The sequence below is a fragment of the Pongo abelii genome, chromosome 1 (genome assembly GCF_028885655.2).
Source record: "Pongo abelii isolate AG06213 chromosome 1, NHGRI_mPonAbe1-v2.0_pri, whole genome shotgun sequence".
Classification (NCBI taxonomy): Eukaryota; Metazoa; Chordata; class Mammalia; order Primates; family Hominidae; genus Pongo; species Pongo abelii.
In genome coordinates, this window is record NC_071985.2 from 127,720,326 (window position 1) to 127,727,564 (window position 7,239).

Here is a 7,239-nt window from a genome sequence, read left to right on the forward strand (position 1 = left end):
ATATTCTTATATATTATTATATATTATATATTTATATATTATATATTATTATATATTATATATTTATATATTATATGTTATATGTTATATATTATATATTTATATATTATATGTTATATGTTATATATTATATATTTATATATTATATATTATTATATATTATATATATTTATATATTATATATTATTATATATTATATATATACATATTATATATTATGATATTTATATATATTTATATATTATATATTAGATATATTTATCTATTATATATCATTATATATTATATATATTTATCGATTATATATCATTATATATTATATATTTATCTATTATATATCATTATATATTATATATATTTATCTATTATATATTTATCTATTATATATCATTATATATTATATATATTTATCTATTATATATTTATCTATTATATATCATTATATATTATATATATTTATCGATTATATATCATTATATATGATATATTTATCTATTATATATCATTATATATTTATATATTCTATATATCATTATATATTATATATATTTATATATTCTATATATCATTATATATGATATATATTTATATATTCTATATATCATTATATATGATATATTTATATATTCTATATATCATTATATATGATATATTTATATATTCTTTATATCTTTATATATGATATATTATATATTATATATATTATTATATATGATATATTTATATATTATATGTATCATTATGTATGATATATATTCATAGATTATATGTATCATTATGTATGATATATATTCATAGATTATATGTATCATTATGTATGATATATATTCATAGATTATATGTATCATTATGTATGATATATATTCATATATTATATGTATCATTATGTATGATATATATTCATATATTATATATTATTGTATATGATATATATTCATATATTATATATTATTATATATGATATATATAGATATATTATATATTATTATATATGATAGATATATTATATATTATTATATATGATAGATATATTATATATATTATTATATATGATATATATTTATATATTATGTATATTATTATATATGATATATATTTATATATTATATATATTATTATATATGATATATATTTATATATTATATATGATTATATATTTCATATATTTATATATTATATATGATTATATATGATATATATTTATATATTATATATGATTATATATGATATATATTTATACATTATATATGATTATATATGATATATATTTATACATTATATATGATTATATATGATATATATTTATACATTATATATGATTATATATGATATATATTTATACATTATATATGATTATATATGATATATATTTATACATTATATATATGATTATATATGATATATATTTATACATTATATATATGATTATATATGATATATATTTATATATTATATATATGATTATATATGATATATATTTATATATTATATATATGATTATATATGATATATATTTATATATTATATATGATTATATATTACATATATTTATATATTATATATATGATTATATATGATACAGATTTATATTATATATATGATTATATATGATACATATTTATATATTATATATATGATTATATACGATATATATTTATATATTATATATATGATTATATATTACATATATTTATATATAATATATATGATTATATATTACATATATTTATATATTATATATATCATTATATATTTCATATATTTATATATTATATATATCATATATTACATATATGTATATATGATATATCATTATATATTATATATATTTATATATTATATATCATTATATATTATATATTTATATATTATATATATTATTATATATTATATAGATTTATATTATATTATCATATATTATATAGATTTATATTATATTATTATATATTATATATTTATAGATTATATATTAATAGATTCTATATTATTATATATTATATATATTTATAGATTATATATTATTATATATTATATATTTATATATTATATATATTATTATATATTATATATTTATAGATTATATATATTATATATTATATATAGATTATATATATTATTATACATTATATATTTATAGATTATATATATTATTAGATATTATAAATTTATAGATTATATATAATTATATATTATATATTATATTATTATATATTATATATAGAGTGATAATGGTATATATTATATAATATATAATAATATATATAAATATATAATTATATATATATAAAAAATTATTTTTTTGAGACAAGTCACGCTCTGAAGCCCAGGCTGGTGTGCAATGGTGCAATCTTGTCTAACTGCAACCTCTACCTCCCTGATTCAAGCGATTCTCCCACCTCAGCTTCCTGAGTAGCTGGGATTACAGGCACACACCATCATGCCTGGCTAATTTTTGTATTTTTGGAGAGACGCGGTTTCACCATGTTGGCCACTCTGGTCTTGAACTCCTGACCTTGGGTAATCTGCCTGCCTCAGCCTCCAAAAGTGCTGGGATTACAGGCATGAGCCATTGTGCCCAGCCATAATGTATTTCTTAAGTAATGTTATTTTTTCCATCACACCAGAGAGTTTTGTTTAATAAAATTAAAATAAATAAACATTTTATGAGATAATTTGTATTTGGCATTTATATATATACAACCCATTAAGTAGAAGTCTTCTAGTCAAACCAAGAGAGAGCTCTTAGACACCAACTTCTGTATCTCCGTTTCAGGCACTAAACAGAGCTTGAGTTATTAAATAGACTGTACCGATCTTTGGGATGTAGACTGGTATTGCAAATGTGCTTATTTTCATTGATCATTTCTGCTTTTCATTTATGGTTTTGTATCTCACTGTTGTACGAAGAATTCTAAGGTGTAATCTGCACATTCAGAGAGTTTCATGATCAGTTATTGAAGTCTACTTTAGCCACCCATTGCATACAATCTATGTTTGTGTCACTGGGCTCTAAGTTGGTGAATTTTAATTCTCCAAAAGATCTACACATTTAGTGAAACATTCAATAAACACTTCTATGGCTACTCCTCCACAGAATGACTACATATTAGGAATAAAACTTAATTTAACCCTAATTCAAATCCAAGTGTAAGAGAATTAGATACATTTGTATTTTTCTACATTGTCAGTCACCAATTTAATTGAGCCTACTTAGTTCTTGGTGACGATTCCTGCCTTGTAAGTATTCACATAAATATATTGATGATTTAGTCTCTGCCCCCTATTTTCTGCTTTTGATTGCATTGGCAGAACAAAACCAGCTTTTTTGGGTAATTCCCATTGCACACATTGTGAGTCATAAAATGTGAACCTGCTTATTCTTACTTTGCTGGCTTGGCTGTTGCAATGTTAAAGAGTAGAGCCCAGGTACCTATGGAGTGTTACCTCTCTCCAGCCAGGTTGAGCCAATGGCAGGAATAAAATGGTCTTCAAAGCCGTACAAAGTGTACAATCATCACTCTACTCTTTTAACTACTTAATGTTAAAACAATACAAAATACAAAAAATGGAAAGAAACTATCCTAGAAACTAAAGGGAAAGAAGAGAAAACAGTGGGCATAGAGTTATAATTTGGGAAACTCAATATATTGAATACTTTAAATATATTTAAACACATTGCTATAATCTGGTTCACTTAAAATAATTTGGTTTCACGTAAAGCTTTTCTGAGATGCAACTAGCATTTCAACAATTACATATTGACATGATGTGTTGTCCCACTACACTTCAATTTCTGAAAAACAAAATAAAAACTTAATGCATCATTAGTATGGTCCTCCTTTATACCACACTTTCTGTCTCCAAACATACACAAGATTCTCAAGACCCTAGTCATGATGATCTAGGTTAATGGTGATAGTTAGCATAAAAATGGTAGCGGTTGTTGCCATAAAAAAGCCGGTCTCATCTGGAGAGTGTAACGAGATGGTGGAATGCCTTTAGCATTCATTCTTCCTGCTGGAACATCACATTTTAACAACTATCTGCATACAGAAAAGGACTGTCACAAGAATAAAAAATCAGGTGAGTAATTACTGGATTTAACTTCATGTTGCTGAAACAGACACTGAGGAGGGCAGACGTGACAGTCTTGAATCACAGATGCTACCCCTGCTCCATCCGCTGGCAGCAGCCATGTAGTGCAGAGAAAGAGTGCATTTTGGGAAGGAAGAGTGCAGTGGCTGACGGACTTTACATTCAATTCACCGATGCCCTGTCAGAGTGGAGAATAAAGCTGTGATGGGCTTAGCTACTCCCCATGCATGGAGGGAGCATTTGAATGAGCCCTAGCCAGAGCGGAATTTCCCATCCCTGCAGTCAGAACTTGAGTTTCATGGCAAGACTTCCCACCACAGGCTGAAGTGCTCCGAAGTCCCAGGTAAACTTGAAAGGCAGTCTAAGACACAATGACTGCAATTTCTAGGTAACTCCCAATGCTAGGCTGGGCCTACAGCCAATAAAGTAAGGTACTGTGTGACCTAGGGAGACACCAGGTGGCCCAACTAAGGAAGTGCTTGTGCCCCAGGCAGTGCAGCTTACATCAACAAAACTGACTCCTTCCTTCTGCTTAAGGAGAGGACAACAGAAAGTAAGGACTTTGTCTGACATCTTGGATACCAGTTCAACCACAGTAAAATAGGCCACTGAGCAGAGTCCTGAGGCCCTCATTCCAGGCCTTAGCTCACAAACAACATTTCTAGACATATCCTGTGCCAAAATGAAGCCTGCTGCCTTGAAGTGAAGGACCCAGTCCTGGCAGGAGTCATCACCTCCTGGACTAAAGAGCTTTTGGGCCCTGAATAAACAGCATCAATATGCAGGCAGTACATGATGGGGCTTAGATTTGGAGACATGCTGGCTTCAGGAGTAACTCAGCACATTCTCAGCCATCAAAGTCTCTCTTTGTTTGAGAAAAGCAGAGGAAAAAGCAAAGGAGAATTCATCTTGCTTTCCCCTAAGGTACCAGCTTGGCCACAGTTGGGTAGAGCAACAAGCAGGCACTTCGGATCCCCCAACAAGCAGGCTTTTAGAGTCCTGTGCTTAGGCCTTAACTTGGATATCCTAAGCATAGGCCTTAACTTAAGGATCCTAAGAGCCTGTTTGTTGCCCTGGAGCCAGAGGGCAGCCCACTGCCCTGAAGAGTGAAAACCAGGCCTGGCGGAATTGGCCACAAGTTGATGAAATAGCCCTTGTGCTTTAGGTGACATTGACAGTGGCCTGGTAGAACCTCTTGTGGAACAGTGGTGATGATGGCCACAGAGACTCCACTGCCTGTGGGAAGGGAAGGGAAGAGCAGAAAGGACTTTGGATTACAGTTTGAGTGCCAGTTTTGAATGCCAGTTTAGTCACAGTAGAACAGAATACCAGATAAACTGCTAAGATTTTTGACTCTGATCTCTGGCTCCCAGGTAGCATCTCTGGCTACACCTGGGACCTTGGGGAACTCACCGCCCAGAAGAGAAAGGCCTTGGGCAAGACCCAGTGATGTGCTGGCTTCAGATCTGGCCCAGTGCTGTCCCAGTGGTGATGTCCACAGTGATGCTTGCATCACCATGCCCCCAGTTCCAGGTGGCTCAGCTGAGAGAGACAGAGAGAGAGGCTCTGTTTAGGAGAAAATAAGGAAAAAGAACAAAAGTCTCTGCCTGGTAATCCAGAGAATTCTTCTGGATCTTATCTAAGACCATCAAGATGGTACCTCTACGAGTCTGCAAAAAATAAAATAAAATAACAAAATAAAATGAGATAAATAAAAAGAAAAACAAAACAAAACAACAACAACTGTTATTGGGCTTGAAGTCCAAGTCTACTGGAATACCTGGAAAGCTTTTTCAAGAAGTCAAGGATCAAACACCCAGACTGTGAAGACTACAATAAATACCTAATTCTTCAATGTCCATATATTGACAAACACTTAAAAGCATTAACACTATGATGGAAAACATAACCTCAGCAAATGAACTAAATAAGGCACCAAGGACCAATCCTGGAGAAATAGAGATATACTACTTTCAGACAGATAATTCAAAATAACTGTTTAGAAAACACACAAAGACATTCAAGATAACACAGGAGATTAAATTCAGAGTTCTCTCAGATAATTTAATAAAGAGACTGAAATTACTAAAAAGAATCAATCAGAAATTCTAGAGTTGAAAAATGCAATTGAAATGTTCAATAATGCATCAGTCTCTTAATAGCAGAACTGACCTGATCAAGGAGAAAAAAGAATTAGTGAGCTTGAAAATAGGCTATTTGAACATAAATAGAGAAGACAAAAGAAAAAGGAAAGCAATAAAGCATGGCTACAAAATCTAGAAAATAGTTTTATGTATTGATATATTTATTATTATTATTATTATTATTTTGAGACAGAGTCTCACTCTGTCACCCAGGCTGGATTACAGTGGTGTGATCCCAGATTGCTGCAACCCCTGCCTCCTGAGTTCAAGCGATTGTCCTGCATCAGCCTCCCAAGTAGCTGGGACTATAGACATACACCACCATGCTTGGATAATTATTTTGAATTTTTAGTAGACACAGGGTTTCACCGTGTTGGCCAGGCTGGTCTCAAACTCCTAACCTCATGTGATCTTCCCGCTTTGGCATCCCAAAATCCTGGGATTATAGGCGTGAGCCACCATGCCTGGCCAAAATCTGGAAAATAGTAACAGGCAGATTTAAGAGTTATTGGTCTTAAAAGGAGGTAGAGAAAGACATAGTGGGAGAAAATATATTCAAAGGGATAATGACAGAGAAGTTTCCAAACCTAAAAAAGAGATCAACATTAAAGTCAAAGAAGATTATAGAATACCAAGCAGATTTAATTCAGATAAGACTACCTTAAGGCATTTATTTAATAATCAAACTTCCAAAGGTCAAGGATAAAGAAAGAATCCTAAAAGCAGTAAGAGAAGAGGAACAAATAACATACAACAGAGTTCCAATACCTCTGGCAGCAGGCTTTCTGGTGGAAATGTTATAAGCCAGGAGAGAGTGGCATGACATATTGAAAGTGCTGAAGGAAAAAACCCTTTTACTTTAGAATACTGTATCTGGTGAAAATATCCTTCAAACAAGAAGGAGAAATAAAGACCTTCCCAGACCAAAAAAAAGCTAAGGGATTTCATCAACACCAGATCTACCTTATAAGAAATGCTACATGGAGTTCATCAATCTGAA

General features: G+C 29.7%; 1 long non-coding RNA gene across 1 annotated transcript in view; it reads right to left on the reverse strand.

Annotated features, from left to right (window-relative positions):
* LOC129049868 (uncharacterized) overlaps positions 1 to 6,147 on the reverse strand; it is a 29,348-nt gene extending 23,201 nt beyond the window's left edge. The window contains exon 1 of the long non-coding RNA XR_008513253.1: positions 5,509 to 6,147. This is a non-coding gene — a long non-coding RNA (uncharacterized LOC129049868). The remainder of the gene's footprint in view (positions 1 to 5,508) is intronic.
* Positions 6,148 to 7,239: the final 1,092 nt, after the last annotated feature.